Here is a 16294-nt window from a genome sequence, read left to right as displayed (position 1 = left end):
CTTGCAAAGACTTTCTCTAGGTTAAAAGCTAAAAGGGATGTCAATCATCATACTTCAGAATATAAACAGATTGCCAGCGTGGGTTGAAAAGGAATTTTCCCCACATAGTATCATAGAAGCTTGAAATGGAGAGGAACTAAGAGGTCAGCTAATTCATCTACCTGCCAATTCAGGCTTCTTTTGTACCATACATTTTCAACTCCCATGGCCTTTAAAAGTGCCAAGCATTTAGACTATACTTCTCTAGAGAGTCTATGTTCATGGTCAGAATTTTTCCCCAATCCAAGCTTAATTCCTGTTGTCCTGGATGCATCCCTACCTATCTTATTAAATAATGTAGTCTGTTACCATGCCTATTTGTTTATCACTAGCCAAGATATTCACTATAATTTTTCTGCCTCTGTTTTACCTGTTGTGGTATAGTTACAGACATACCACCCCTCCCACAATAAATGTAATTTTCTTAGTATAACATATTCTCTTATGGGATAGGGAATCCATTATTTCTGTATAACTGTCTCCAATATTGATCATGCTTGTACATTGGTAAAATACCACACACTTATCCAACATAGGTATACCAGAACAAGGTCTTAGTATTTCCTTATAGGTGAGTTTCTCCAGCACCTTGATCATTTTGTGATTCATTTTGTGGTAATCAATTCTCTGACTATTCTTATGCTTTCTACTGTTGCTTTTATTGTTTGTCATGAGCATTATGTTACACCTAGAAGACCTAGGCATAGCTAGGGCCCCATGGTGTTACTACTGTATAAACATAGCAAAAATGTTACCCCTTGCTCCAGACTTTATAAAGTCACCATCCCCTTTCTTTCAGGCACACTGCCATATTTCTGGTCCTTTTCAAATAAAAAACTCTTCTACAATACAAATACTTTTACATCTACTTTGCTGAACTCTGCCCAGCTGTTATCAGATTACTTTTATAAGATACTGATCCCTCTGATGCTTCACACACCTTGAGACTACATAGAACTGAAGACATCAGTACAACTGGCAACATATATAGCAAAATTAGCTCCAGTAGCTCTATAAATATTTGCTGAAAAATCTTGGGCTTCTGCAAAATATAAATATAGAGTTAAAATGTTGTATCTCTGTCACTATACAATCACTGTGAACACTTTCAATTCCAGGTCAGTTTCTGTTAAAATTCTAAGAAAACAGTTACAATACAGTTAATATACAAGGCATGACACGGTTACTATGAAGCATCCTAACCAAAATTTTTTCTGCAAGTGTATTTTGTCAATTTATTTATATCCTTTGTAGATCAGCATAAACAAAATTAATCATGAAAAGCAATCGCGACTGAGTAGAAGCAGAATTTTAGCTTCCAAAGCAACTTCTCTGCCAGACTCAAAAAATCTTATTCACTGTCAGGCAGTGTCATTCTTCCTAACCAGCCTTTGATACCATGAGGTGCAGCAACCAAAAACTGCAGCAGTCTGCCTGTTTTTTGACATGGATTCAGGATAGAAATATACCGGGCTATTTGCACCATCTGGTACATACATTTCAGTTGATGAAAGCGGACGAACTCCTAGGAACTTAGATGATGAAGCACCAGGAAGAAAAAGAAACAAAAATCAAGCAGCTGAAAGTGAGGAAAAGAAAGCAGAACTTGTATAATGTCTAGATGTTACAGGGCCATCTCCTCAGCTTTTTTACTTTACATGTGCTTACACCTGTTTAAGAGTCTGCACAGTTTTGGAGTGAGAGTGCTTTCTATCAGACTAGATAATCTAATAGTCCCTTCTGGCCTTAAAATGTAGAAATCCATAAATATACATGTATTAACATTGTCTTTCTACTATGGTTTATGATCTAGAGGTGTCAATTGTGACTGTACATTTTCCTCTTGCTATATTCCTTATACAATCTTCTGAAAAGAGTCTCTTCCACATCTCTGTGATATTTTAGACAGAAGAGTAATGCATGATTAACAGCGTGCTGAGAGGTGTCGCATTCACATTAACACTGACGTGTGAACCAGTGGTCAAATGGCAGATTACATGTCTGTCACAACACATCAGGGCAGTATTCCAGTCTGCCAGCTCTACCCTGCCCAGCTCTTTCAAACAAAGAGCTTTTCAGAAAAATGTAACACAAAGAGGATGCCAAAGCTTTGGGGATAAAGAAGATCATGCTGAGGTCAAGTTTTTGGAAGCATAACTACATCAAGTGGTAGCATGGGTGCCCACTTTCCAGAACCTTGTAGGTTCATGGTGGTAGAGGAAGACAATGGCTTAAATGCTGTTTAAGTACATTTATCAAAGATTTTCTGCAGGATAACTGTATAACTTGAAAGGTGCTAAGGCTAGCACATTAGATTTGGAGAGACTGTGCCAATTCTATCAAGGGCAGAAAATTTGCGACCCATTTCCAGGAAGAAAGTGAGCCTCTAGAATATCATTTTAAGCAAGAAGTTCCAATTCATTTGGAAATATCATTAAAAGCTTCCCACTCATTTTAACATCAAAGTGAGATGCTTTAATTTTAACCAAACAAATACAACCTACTCACTTGATTTCTTAATGGAAAACAGTTGCACCTGGAACTGAAGTGACCTTCAGTGTGTAAGAAGGTCTGAATCTAATACACATAATGATGCCAAACATAAGTTCTGTCCCAAGGGGAATAATTCTGTGCATTAGAATCAAGCTCTGGTCAAAAAAGATGTAATATATTTTTCAAAATCAAGGATATGCATACCTCCAAGCACACTGCATTAGAACTAGACTATGCTCACCTGACCAGTGTGAACTAGTGGCTATCTTTTTGCATTTTGTCAGTCCCCAAAGATCTGATGATTCCTGTAAGTTAAGTGGTTCTTTCAGTAGTATTTTATTGGACAATACAAAGTGGGTTTTGTCATGAGTAATATTTTGAAACCATCTGAGTCACTTAGGAGCTGAAGACCCATTTTTAAGGCATTCAAATGTTGCTGGTGCCCTTAAAAAGAGAGTTTAGAGGCCAGATTTGCTTAGACACTTTGAAATGTAGAAATATAGCCTATTGGAAAATGCCATGAAAACACTGTAACGTTCACAGTCTGAATGTTCAATGTATAATTAACTAGAAACACCCTGAAATATGCAAACAGGCTCTTTGGTCTTAACCCATCATTTTTCTGTGTATATACAACATGCACAAGATGACAATCTTACCTGCAATTGGATAATATCAGTGATATCTTTCAGTTTACTCCTAATTTATACAAGTATGAGAAAGGGTAAAGTATCATCTATATAGGTGAATAGTAAAGTCGTATATATAACATTTTGGTAGCATTATATTCTTGGGTTGGAAAAATATAAATAACTATTTAAAGTACTAAAGAATCAACCCCATTACATATTCATTTAGCTACTATTGTAATCCCTTTCTCACTCAGCAGTTGATAAATTAAATATACTTTAAAAACTTTATATATAAGGGCCTAGATGTAGGAATGTAAACAATATATATACCAGTATGTTTATTTCATATATACATGTTCCATTGTGGTAGTGTAGATCATAATAACGTTAACTGCGGATTACTATTTGGTGGGGGTAAAAAAATCCTATGCTCTGTTAAGGAAATGAAATGAAATTCATCTTTTCCCATTGCATTCAGCTGAGCCTCAGTCCAGTTTGGCAGATTTGGCTCCCCTTCATGATTTTTTTTTCTGACACTGTGAACCTGCTGCTACAATCAAAAGATGTAGGGTTTATTTCTGTACACAATTTGCTCCTCATTTTTGTATGAATAGCTCTTATGTCTTGAGGCACAGAAATGTTATTTTCTGTGGATTGAATTTAGCCTTCTCAGTAATAATGTATGTACAGCATGTTACAAGAGAAGGGTAGTAAACAGAGGATCTGGATTCCACCCTTAGCTATATCCTTTCTAATTCATTTAAAATCACATAAACAATTATTGTTAAGCAATGATCTCACTGTACTGCACCGTACAATAATACAAAAATGACTAGTGATTGAACACATCCTATTATGTATGAAATAATAGATATAATAAGTTTAATATTTCACATTCAGAAAACTAGATGCAATTCTGTGCACAGAACAAAAGTGAAACGAGTTTTCTGATATAATTTTATTAACTAATTTATTTCTAAATTACTAAGAAAGGAACCTTAAGAAAAATGTACTTTAAGCTGCCATGGAAATTAATTAACTTAGAAAAATTGCGAGGCACATCTCAGTGATATAATCCAAAGGGAAAGAAAATGTATGAAATTGGATGTAACCATATCTAAGAGAAATAGAACTGAAATGGAGCGCATGTTATTTGAGAAACATTTCAATAATGATGATGGTAGTAAAATTTAGCACTTGTAGAGCATTTTATTAGTGGGATTTTAAAAACATTTAGTACTGGCCTAATTCTGCCCACTGAAGTCAATGGCAAAACTGCCAATGATGTCTGTGGAAGCAGAATTTTGTGTACACTGGGCACATCTACATGTGCACCCGACTGCACAGTTGTTACTGCACAGTAACTGCAAGTACTAAATGACTGCGCAGTAATCGCCGGTACTGCTCAGTCCTGGTGCTGCACAGGTCATTTCTGCCCCTACTGTGTGGTATCAACGAGCTACTATGCAGTAGGTCATTGCTATTGCACAGTAGCGGTGGCATTGAAGTTTGTGCCCGCTGATGCTATGTCACCATAACAATGAGCTACATAACTGTAGCTCGTCATTACAATGATGTAGCATTTTGTGTAGATGCACCCACTAAGGTCTAGATTCACTGAGAAGCATGTAGGCATCTAAGTGAAGAGGCACCAGGATGCTCCCTGGTGCCCACATTTGCATGGGGGAATTGGTCAACTGGGACAAAAGGCCCAGTTCTGGGCTTCTTTTGGGGCACTGAGATACATCCCCTAAATTCAGCACTGTCCCAGAAAATGTGGGATGCTAAATGGCTTTAGGAAAATTTGTTGAAATGGCTGCTCTAAATTAGGCAGAGGAAGAAGGATATGAACCCAGCACTCTTACATCCCAAGTAAGTGCTCTAAATACCGGGCTCTTGGGTATCAGGAGAGTGGTACCTTCTGTTTTTTTGAGAGAGGGAGAGAGGGAGAGAGAGAGAGAGCACTGACATGCTTTAGGTGCCTAGCTCCCTGAAAGGATTTGCAGCTCTGAATTCTGAGTAAAGGAAGGCATCTCCTTTCAGCCCACAGTTAGATGCCTTATTCTTTTTGAGCAGCAGGCCTATCCCCTCTCCTCAGCACTTTCCCAGCATTTCCATCTAGCTTGTTTTATTATTAGTATTAGTTAATCAGGTACCTTCTTGACCTACAAACAACACATATTAATCAGCCAGGTTGACTTGTACATTCTCCTCTCCCACTTGGCTGGGATGGTTTAGTCAGGGGCAATCCTGTCTTAAGCAGAGGGCTGGACTAGATCACTTTGTGAGGCTGCTTCCAGCCATCTCTTCCTATGATCATAAGATTGTATGATCCTCCTGTACACTCTGCAGCTCTGAGAGGCTTTCTATCTTTAGTTCCTCATAGAATTTGCAAAATTTTGCCTTCTGTATAATAGCCAAAATTCTCAGACATTATGAGAGTATTTTTCTTTAATATGAAATTTTAAGCAGGTTTTTTGGCACACATTTTGTTTGTACTAAGCTTGAGGTTGTTTATGGCATTAGTGGTTTGTGTGTTTGTGCATGTTTACATTCTGTCTGTTTTTATGAAGTATTTCACTGGTATCCTTACGCAGCATGTGGTCTAAGAATGCCTCTTTACTTTTGATAGCATGCATGAAACATCATGCACTTTGCTGAGCAGGCATTTAAATTAAGGTAAGTTAAACACTGCTTCTTTGCAATTACTTAAGTGGAGACTTGTAAGTCATAACTCTCTTCACAGGAGAAGGAATAGAAAATGCTTAGACATATTTAAAAATAAAAATGCCATTACATAGGGGTTTTTTTAATATAGTAGTCTTATATATTTTCTTTCATTAATCTCAACAAACTTCAACTCTATGAATGTATAGAAAACTAGAATGCCTTTGTCATCATAAATGTCATAGAAGAAAACTATGATTAACTGATCTGTTATCTGTATCAGAATTGGTAAATTAATTTCTCTATATCAGTATTAAATGGATCAAATTAAGAAGTTAAAACAACCCTAATGTGGATAAACTTAAACTAGGTTAATCTTCGGTTAAATAAGCTAATCTTGTTTTAACTTGTGTCAATCAATTGCCATAATAAATTAAATTGGTTTGAGTGAGGCTTAAACTCATTTAAGCATGCCTGTATTATGGTTTTGCACAGACTAAACCAGTCTAATTTTAAACCAGCCTTTTATCTGGTATGAATTTTTCATTATAGATCAGGCCTCAGAAATAAAGTTTTGTTTTTCAGATTTCTTCAAAACTTTTTGTTTTCTTTTCAATTTGAACCTGAATGATTGTGAATAAAGCTCTGACTAAATATTAAATGGCAACTTCCATAATGGGAAGAAAGAGTGCCAAAATGACATCTTTCTGAGTATTCCACAAAGACATTTACCAAAAGAGTCAAAGACATTTAGTAAAAAAACGTTAAGCCCAAATTGACATTACTGTTATTTCAAAGGTTAGAAATAAACTGAGAAAAATTGTAGGAAGAAAGAATGTGCAGAATTATTTGGCAGAGCAGAAGAAAACTAAAATATATACAAAATCAGTTTAAGTTTTGACTTTTACTCTTCAGATCACTTTTATACAAACCTTTTATGTCCTCAATTTACTATGCATATAGCCAATCAGCTATAAAGACTGCATTCAGAAGAGTCAGGAACTCTTTTAGGCAAAAGCATACAAAAGATTCCCCAGAGCGGTGGAAATAACACTATCCGTTTGAATGAAATGTCAAATAGAATCCAGAAGTAAGGAGGTAAAGAGTACAGAAATTAAGACAATATCACTAAAAGTGAATAATCAGAGGTTTGCTAAACCACTCTTTCCATTTATGGGCTCTGGAGTATAGAAAACCCAGTACTAGAGACAAACTCATATTTGGAGTGTGTTTGGAACCACTTATTGGGTAGCTCCTTCCTTCACAGACAAATTCAGTGCCATTACTTCAGTCTAGTTCAGGGCTATTAATTTAGGGCTCCATGTTCTGCATATTAACAGCTTATAGGCCATGTAGTCCTTCTTTCAAGTGCGGTTGTTGGCCAAAGTGTCATTCAGTGTCATGGGCCAAAGTCACTTACTTTTGCAGAAGTATTTCTCATAGAGGAGTGATATTGTTTTAACTATTTAATAAAACTTTGACATAAATTTTGAAGCGGGTCAGGCTTGGGCACTTGCATGGTGGAGCCTAATCTGTCTGGAACAATGTTTGGCTTGAGAGGTGGTGACCAGGAGTTGTGTGACTCCTTTTACTTGTGTACAGGCTTTGGGCCAGTAAGGGGTATTTGAGTTTTTCATTGATAATTGATTATGACTATAGTGATTAAAGATGTCAGGTGACCTTGAGGTTTCATTACAGAAAAAAAATTGTGGCCAGAAGCCTTTAAACCCAAACACTTGCCTGTGTATTCATTAATGCCATTACTAGTGGCAAAAGCAATATATAATTTAAAAAAATAATGCTCTATTTTTTTAACTGGATGTATAAAGTCCAAACATTTACTTAAAAATCAAACATTTTGGTATCAGGGCCTCTAGGAAATGTTGGCAGTGGAAAAACTAACCTACACCAGATGGCAGAGGTTAAAGAAATACTATAAAATATGGCTCCCATTCATACAGTTCTCAGGCAAACAGAACCCAAGCACCGAAAACCTGTGAAAGTGGAAAACCTTTCTATTTGCTTACATTTCTCTTTGCTACTTAGCAAACCTGAGAGGTATTGTATCATCACGTATCAAGAAAGTAATATGCCAGACTGTTGTAACAGGTGGAATATGTTTATTTGGAACAACATTGAATAAAAAATAAAGAAAGGGCCAAAGTTACTGCTGGTTTCCATGACTGCATCCATAGAATTTGTAGCATATTTAGTTTGGTACCGCCAAAACACCTATATTTGCACAAGCAAAATAGGTAATTGCATGATTAAGTAGCAGTGGCCGTATCTACATGAGATGCTGACTGAGCAGTTGTTACTGCTTTGTGCCACATGGTGCAACTGCGCAGTAGTAATGTACTACTCAGTCAGCATCTCATGTAGACCTAACCAGTTTGTATTAACTGATCTGTTTTGCCCCTAGAAATATAGGCTTTGCACTTGTAAATTCTGCTAGTTAGGAAGACCATATGAAAATATTATTTGGAATAAGTCTTTTTTTTAAAGGATCCTTCCTTCCTTTACTTACATATTAGAGAAAATATAAAATTAAAAGATGAACATGTGTTTAGTCCAGTAATTCTCAGACAGGGTGCCATAGTACACCAAGTTGTTTTTATGGATACCGCTGGGTGCTGCACAATATTAACATTGCTAGGCATACAGAAGCCTACAGGTGATTCATAAGATAGACCCAGGAATTTCAAGTGGGAATCCATGGTGTCAAAACATTTTACCTGCCATGGCCTTTCTGAGTCCTTTGCAACTCAGAATTGCTCTATTATTTTTTCATTGTCACAAAAACAAGTGAAAGTTAAAAGGTACCATTTTTCAAGGGGTACCTTGAGTCTAACAAGGGGTGTTTTGAATATAAAAAGGCTGAGAATCACTGGTATAGGCATTCTCACATCTACAGTTTAACCTTCATTGCTTTCTATGTATTCTTGCTTATGTCTCCTAACTCCATTATTGTTTGTGTGAATTATACTAGCATATTCTGTGTAATCCCTAACTAACAATATCTGAAATATTGAAACGGTCAATCCATTTGGTTACAAATGGTCCTGCACTGTCTTGCAGAAAATTATGCAATTACCGTCTGATGACATATAGCCTGATGACATCTCCTTAAAAAGGATTCGTAATGTTCTGTTGCGAGCTTTACAATTACAGAAAGCCTTGGTGACACCAGTGTTGGAATACTGTGTCCAATTGTGGTGTCTACAGTGCAAAAGGCCATAGCAGAAGCGCTCATGTCATGGTCCTGTCAGATTTTCACAAATCCACAAATTCTGCTAAATACCTGTCATCAACAATCTCAGATAGGACATGAGAAGTAGAAATAGTGTAAAAGGATGTTGGACAATTAGACTATTTTGAAAATAACAATAAGGATAAATGAGTTCTGGGAAAGCTTGCAATCAGAGATTGAAGGAGCTCAGTCTAGTTTATTGAAGAGAAATTAAGATGTGATTTGATCACAGTCCTTAAGCATGTAATAGGGCAAATCATTTTACACTTCAGATTATGCATACAAAAGAATAACAAGATACAATATCTGAAACCTGAAGTTAGAAAAAATTAAATAGGAAATAAGATGAAAATATTTCACAGTGAGAATACTTATTCTTTTTGGTTTCAATCTTTGTGACAGATTTTCCTTTTTTGGAAAAGTGTATCAACAGCATTTTAACAGATCCTGGAATACAACCGCAGTTTGGGGGCTAATGGCAGAAATTACTAAGTGTAGTTAATAGCAAAATAACTGAAGCTGAAGGCCCTTACACTGAGTCATGAAGACAACTGCAGCAGCCCAGTTTTAAGCAGGCATTTTAGGCTGGAGTTTCTCTGGATGAGGTGTCTGGACTGCAAAGCCTCTACTAACTTTGGGGAAGTTATCTCAGTGACCTCAAGGATCTAGGTAGGGACAGTTTATGCATTTTCGCTTTTGACACTGTCTCAGGAGGCAAATAGAAAGCACTGACATTCAGAAGGTATTTACAACTCCTAGTGATACCCTTGCTTCTGCCCACTCTGTTCTTGCCCCTTTCCCATGAGGATGGTGTGAATACAAAGCCCTCTTTTGCTATGGATAAAGGCAGCACTCATAATAAGCTCATCTCTTATTGCTAGGCAACACTTAGCAATGTGAATTTGTCACTTCTGTTTGGTGCAACTTTGAATTTCACCTCCAACTGTAACAATATAGCCTGCTATATTTTAGATGCCACTGTGGTTGGATAGCATCCCAGGAAAGATGTGAACTATTACTGACAGGGAGTGAATGACTGGCAATGGGCATAAGCAGTTTTCTGATTTTAAGTCTTGACATATAATTAATTGTTAAACTTACTATTTTATCAAGCTTTTATCAGACTCATGCTTCATGATTCCTGCCTACTGATTGCCTTTTAGACATCAGACAAAGGAAGTATGTAAATTCCCAATATAGAACTCCACTTAAACAGGTCAATTTCTCCGCTAGAATCTGATCTCGCTTCCTTGTGGCGTTTGCTACATTCATACTTTTCTGCATTAATGATCACTTTGTGGGAGGAATTATAAATAAAATTAAGCCTTACATACCCCAGTCAATCACACAATGTTATATTTACAGCATATGTCATTACAGATTTAAGTAAATGAATATCTTAATTGGAAGAACTAAGGGTTGAATTATGGAAATGGTGAGCCCTTCCTACATAAGGTGAAGTGCCCTCGACTCTCGAGATCTTCAGTGGGTGTTGAGGGGGCTCAGCATCCCTCAGGAGGATGCCCGCTCTTAACTTGAATGCTTTTTTAGACAAATTGAGGCTTTCATTCAAGAAAATATTAATTTAGTCTTATCAATATATTAAACGTTCTTCTTGGACTTGGGGCTTAATCACTTTATTCTTTTAAATTGTGCACAATGGCTAGCATGGCCATCAGGTCAATCCATAAAGAATATTCGCAAGTTAGCGCTTGTTGAGGTAAGGGAACATCATTTTTAATGAAAAGTTAAGTCGCCCTAGATTTGGTTGAAAAAACTTTGAAGTGGTAATTTTTCAACCAGTTCTTGCTAATATATAAAAGAAGGCATAAAAAATGTCTCCTATTCTAAATAAAAAAGGAATCTTTAGGAAAATCATAATAAAAGTAATAAGAAAATCTTTTCTCAAAGAGCCTTGGAACCATTTCATGATTACATTAATTATAGAAATGTGCCAGGCAGCTAAGAATATTAATAGTGTTTTAGACTTTGCATATTTTTCACTGACTCACTGGAAACAAAAGGAGTTTCTGTAACTGTGTGAATGAACCGTGGCGTGTGCATGTTCTTTTAAGAAAGGCCAAGGGTGCAGTTCTATTTTCTTAGCTCTGCTTTCATATTTATGTGTCTCATTTCCAGCTCATTGCTGATGCCTCAGTTGCGCTATCCATCAACACTTTTATCCTCCTTGTTCCTCAAAAAGAACATAAAATCCTTTTTTATGTGGTGGTAATATTATTGCAAATAAAAGCAAATACCAAAATCTTTATTAGTCTGCCAAAATAATAAACTATTTAATAAAAGCATGCTGTAAAAATAAGGTCATTTGCATCACTCAAGTTTCTTGCAGGAAATACTGAGAATTATTGGTCAAAAAGCACAAAGTGACAGCAATTATTTCTGTTGTTGATCTAATGCAGACTGAGCTCAAGTTAAAAAAATGCACTGAGGTTATGCATGTTTGGTGTCTTTAAATGTTTTTAATACTGGTTGCATATAGAGGAGTCTGGGAAAATCAAAATTTCCAATGCTCTGCTTTTTTGCAGATTTTCCCCATAGCAGAGAGATTAGATGGGTCCCAAAGAGATCTTTACTCCAAAGCTCCTGGTGATCTCCTCACTCTCTTACTGCCCAAAGAGTTACGGTCCAAATATTTACCATTTTTATATTCAGCATTAATTGTATTTGGTTTGGATTTGTGTCAGTTTCTGCTTTTTTTTTTTTTTTTACTTTTTCTTTTGACATCTCTGAATGCAGACAAATATTAAAGCTTTATTTTAGAAGTTGGTTAAATACTAAAAGTTATTCCAGGTATACTGTTCTGAATTATGTATATGGTGTCTGATTTTATTTTTTTTTGCATTATAAACCTAACCATTTTTTCCTTTTTGCAGTTTCTATGCCCCTCTGGCAGGCTAGAATATATATTATTGATATGTTTGTAACATAGAAATATCAGTTACCGTGGTGAGGATTAAAATATCATTTGTGAATTTCTTGTAAAGTTCCCTAGAATAACCTGCAAACAAACATTAAATTTAAGCAAATCCTGTAAAATGTATTCAACTGAGATAAAATATTAACTTTGTTTATTCTAATATGAAACTTAGAGCATAATCCTGTGGAAAACTGTTCTTCTGCTATGAGATGGCGAGACCCTTCAGCTCCCATTTTTCTTTTTATACAGTAATGGTTATTTGTACCTAATAGGATTTTGCAGATAAGGATCTCAAAGTGTTACTATTCCCATTTTACAGATAGGAAACTTGAGATGTTGCAAGATAAAGTGACCTGTCTAAGATCACACAGCAAGTTATTGGGCAGGTGAGGAATAAAATTCAGCTGTTGTACTCCCCAGAGAAAAGTTCCATCTATCAGACCATACTGTCTCCACTCTTCAGTTGCAGTTTAGATGCTCATCCACTTAGGTGATCAAGCCTGCATGGGTCTGACAATGTTTTAAATACAAATATTTTAAAAAAATATTTAAATGTGTACTTTATAGAGCCCTTTAACTATCTCAGTTTATGATTCTGCCCTCAAAGTAGGCACTGTCTGTTGCTGGCTTTATAGACATGTGTGAGACTCCTGAAACCTGGAATAAGAGACAGGAAACAGTGGTTTGGGATGCAGTGTCACATGATATATAAGCAAGAGGATAAATTAAGCATGTTGGAAAGGGTGTGCTTTTTGTTCTGGAGGTGAGAGATAATTCCATACTTAAATTAGTAAGCATAATTGGGTCCTGTCCTATAAAACTTCAGTGGGACTGCTTACCTAGCTAGAGGTACTTATATGTTTTCTAGATCATTGCTTTAAACAACCAGTTAGCTATAGATGTGTGTAATCAATTCTATGATTTAAATAGAAAGCTTTTCACTTTACGTTTGACTGACATTTATTGGGATCACTATGTTATGTATATGTGAATAGAGAAAGACAGAAATTGTACAGATGGGATTTTTTATAAATGTAGACAATCATATGAATATTAATTACATTTGTGGCTAGTCAGTCAAGGACAGTAAAAATATCTTTGAATCACACACTTTACAAGATAGTAATTTAATAATATGTACGGTAATGATTGTACAAAGATTATTCAAGAATTATCTTCTTATAGATTGCTGAATTACATGAAATTTAAATGAGTTGGCAATGGTCAGTGGCAGCAAGTGGCTGATAATATTTTGTGGTTCAAGAGAATATAAATTATTCTCATGGGGTATTCTGATTTGTAGAGAGTTTGGGTATCAAATTTGCTAATTAGTGCACTCCAGCAGCCTCCATCTCACGTGTATTCAGGGTCCCCATGGTTCAAAATGGTGGTGGAGGTGCTTTAGCTAAAGCTCGTTGAATGCTTTAGCTAAAGCTGAATACACGTGATGTTGTGAGCAGCTTTCTGAGAGCTCTTAGAGCTGCTCAAATTAAAGTGCACCCCCCACTCCACCCTGAAACACGTGTATAGATGCCCTTAGAGACTAACTGCTTTAGAAGAGCATAAGCCTTCATAGGCAACAACCTACTTGAAGTGGGTTAAAATACTTCAAGTAGCCTATGAAAGCTCATGCCTAAGGCTGCTTGAAGATGCGGGAGCAAAAAAGTGGCACTTTAAACTCAGTGCACTCCCACACTGAGCCCAGCATACGCCCAGATGTGGCAGCATGCTAACTGTACCTGGTTTGCCCAATGTCTGTACAGATCAGGCACTTTAGTGGGATTTTTTGGGGCACTTTTATCCAATAGTGATTGAATCAGCTTTAGATAAAAGTGCCAAGAAACCCCACTGAAGTGTCTGATCTATATAGATGTTGCAGAGCTGGGTTGAAGGAACACACTGCTGCTGTCCGTATAGCATGTTTTTTTCCCCACGTCTCTCAGCACCCAGAACTGATTTCCACAAAGATGCAGCAAAGGCATGTTAGGACATTGAAATCCATGTGCCCCACACCAAGTACTAGGCTGGAACAAAGGTTGCTGTCCTTCTGTACTGAATGGCCACAGGATTTGTGATGCAATATGGCCCCTGATTCATAAACTAGTCTTTGGCACACAACAAAACTTCAGGCTCCTATCAGTTTTCACTCCTAGATTTGTCATGGAGCTGAAATGTACTTTGAAGTGGAACAATGATGCATCTTGGTTCTGCTTGAAACTTGCAAAATAAAATTTAAATTTAAAGAGTGATGATGATAGAACTGAAAATGGGCCTGGTTTTCCCTGACTCTTTGTTTTACCCAAAGTCCACTAGACCCTATTGTCTTTTCCGTGGGAACCATACATTTTTTTTATCATAATCAATTGTCGTTTTTGTTTATGGACATGGCATCCAGAAGTATGCTATGCACCTTTTACACAATTGCAAAATATTTCCTCTTCCTCGCTGCTCTTACAACCTAACAAGAAAGCATACAAGGAAGCGTTAAAATGGAAGTAGCACACCCTTAGTTTTAGTTCTTGCCCACTTGCCACTCATAATCTCATCTGCTTTTCAGATCTAATTAGTCATACTGTATACTTGTACAGATAATTTCTTCATCTTGGCATTGGTAGAGTTTGGAATAGGCTTTCATACTTTTCTTTAACCTATTGCAGAAATAGTCCTGTCACCATTTGTTTCAGTAACACACAGAATGATGGAAATTGACATTTTTTATATAGAAGCAGAAAGTGTATCAGTTTTATGAAAGACTAGATTCTTTTTTTTCCCCTGGTCATATTTGAATTTGATCACTTCAGGGCTTGCTATATAGTAAGCTTTTCAGCAACAGTCCCAGTGGTTTCAGGCTCTATCACCTAATAATTGATCATGACAGGAGTTAGATGTCCAAAGCCAACGGGTAGAGTGAATAGCATATGTCAGGGTCAATTAAGAGGTGGAAGACCCTGCAACAACAACAAAAAAAAAGACTGCACTGATTAGAGCATGATGTTGACAAGAGAGATGACACTTCAGTATTATTTTAAAAGGGCTCCGTCACAGACATCCCTCCCAGATGACATAAAAATCAAGGCTATATTGCCTCCATTGCGCTATTCCCCATCTGATGTTATCTAAAGTTCTATGGGACACGCCACGCTGCATTCTGTTTGGTTGCTTTGCAGTGAGAAAATGCTTTCTTAATTTGAGGTTGTTCAAAGTCATTCCTGCCTTCCCAGTTAATGAGGTCAAAACACCTACATTCTTAATGGACTGGTTCTCCTTTGAATATATTCATTATGAAATGGAAAACCTCTTAAATGAGATATTGTTAAAAAGAGTTTTAATTATGATACTTATTAACAATATTTACACAGGTAAAATCAGACCAGATACAAAATAAGAACTAGAGAGAAACCACTAATTTCTACTAATAAAAGTTATCTAATAGATGTTTCATAGTATAGGGAAATTACTGAAGAGAAGCATGAATGGGACAAATTTTGGACAGGCTCGCATATGCCACATGCCAGCCTAATGCCTATCAGTGAGTTTAAACATACTCAAATGCTATCATTTAGTGGGGAACTTAGTTTGTCTAACAATAAGTATATGAGCAATCCCAATAGAGCCTCTGGGATTACTCATATGCTTGAAAGTAAGTACATTAAGTATATTGTTAAACCTAGGTTTTAGTTACAGAGAATTCAGGCCAATAAATTTAAAAGCACTTCTTGGTAAATTTAAAAGTACTGTTTAGAAGTCATGATTTGATTCTGTCTGTCCTTTAATATGATTGCCCACTACGGTATCTGAGTGCCTTCCTCCACTAGTAAACGCTAGAAGTTTCTTTCCAGAACTTTAAAAATAATAGCTTAACATCACTGATGGGATTTTTTTAAATGAATAAGTATATATTGTGTGAGAGTGATGATTCATTTTTTCAAAAGGTTGTCAAGAAAAGGCTAATTCAAAGAGATGGAGTTTGTTTTTTTCCTTGGATGTGGCCTAGGGGTGTGGCCATTCTCATTTCTTCTTAGTATAAAGCAATGCATCTTTGACTGAAATCAAAGATGCATGTGTATAACAGTGCTCTACAACAATTGAATATACACTATAGAATTGCTGTGGTAACATGTAATTGTCCTAAGTTCTACTGTAGAATATTTTAATATTTTTATACACATTATTCCTATAAACTCAGTTCTCCTGTACCTTCTTCTGGAGAACTAAAGAACAGCCTGCACCTCCCAGCATCCATTTTACTAGTTCTTAAAAAGTACCACACTCAGC

The sequence above is a fragment of the Gavialis gangeticus genome, unplaced genomic scaffold (genome assembly GCF_001723915.1).
Source record: "Gavialis gangeticus isolate Ggan-Ray unplaced genomic scaffold, GavGan_comp1, whole genome shotgun sequence".
NCBI lineage: Eukaryota > Metazoa > Chordata > Crocodylia > Gavialidae > Gavialis > Gavialis gangeticus.
Note: the sequence above shows the minus strand (reverse complement) of the source record.